Source organism: Eimeria mitis, genomic scaffold, assembly GCF_000499745.2.
Source record: "Eimeria mitis Houghton genomic scaffold, Emh_scaff3110, whole genome shotgun sequence".
Classification (NCBI taxonomy): Eukaryota; Apicomplexa; class Conoidasida; order Eucoccidiorida; family Eimeriidae; genus Eimeria; species Eimeria mitis.
The window spans coordinates 1-932 of NW_013571454.1; positions in this window are offsets into that span (position 1 = coordinate 1).

Genomic DNA, 932 nt, shown 5'->3' on the forward strand with positions numbered 1-932 from the left:
CACAAACCCTAAACCCTAAACCCTTTTCTTCATACCATGGACACTATGGAGAGACGCACAGGTAAGGCGTGGGTTAAATACAACCGGGACGGTCTATAGAATAACGGTTTAGGGTTTAGGGTCTAGGGTTTAGGGTTTAGGGTTTACAGTTTAGTTTTAAAAACTCTAGGGTTTAGGGTTAAGGACTTATGATTTAGGGTTTAGAATGTTTAAGGGTTTAGGGTTTAGGATTTAGTCAGCATCGACAATTCCCTATTAAGGGTTTAGGGTTTAGGGTTTAGGGTTTAGGGTTTAGGGTTTGCATGCCTCCAGGTTTATCAGTAGCTTCGAGCTGCAGTCTGAGTGCTTCTTGTGCCTGGGATCGTGTGGGGTCGATCGATCCCAGGCGACGGCCGCGGGGGTAGAGACAGCCCCCATCCTCTTTGCCAGTAACAAAACAATCAGGGGAGAAGAGACACCCCATCTGGCTCTTGCGGAGACTGTCTCCTGTCTCGTAATCTAGGTCTAATAAAACACACCTAAAGGGTTTGGTATACAACACACACAACATAATACACTAGTTTACACTGCTCCTGCTGCTGCTGCTGCTGCTGCTGCTGCTGCTGCTTATGCTTCTGCTGCTGCTGCTGCTGCTGCTGCTGCTGCTGCTCAGGAGGAAGAAAACGCAGGTGCAGCAGAGACAGATACATACAGATGCAGCAGCAAGTGCAGCAGCAAATGCAGCAGCAGGTGCAGCAGCAGATGCAGCAGCAGATGCAGCAGCAGATGCAGCAGCAGAAAGCAAAGCTGAGCGAGAAAAGGAGACAGAGAAGAGGGAGAGAGGAGACAGAAGACAGAGACAAAAGGAGACAGAAGGGAGAAGCAAAAGGAGACAGAAACAGAAGGAGACAGGAGACAGCAACAGAGCCATCTGCTTCTGTCTCCTCTATCCC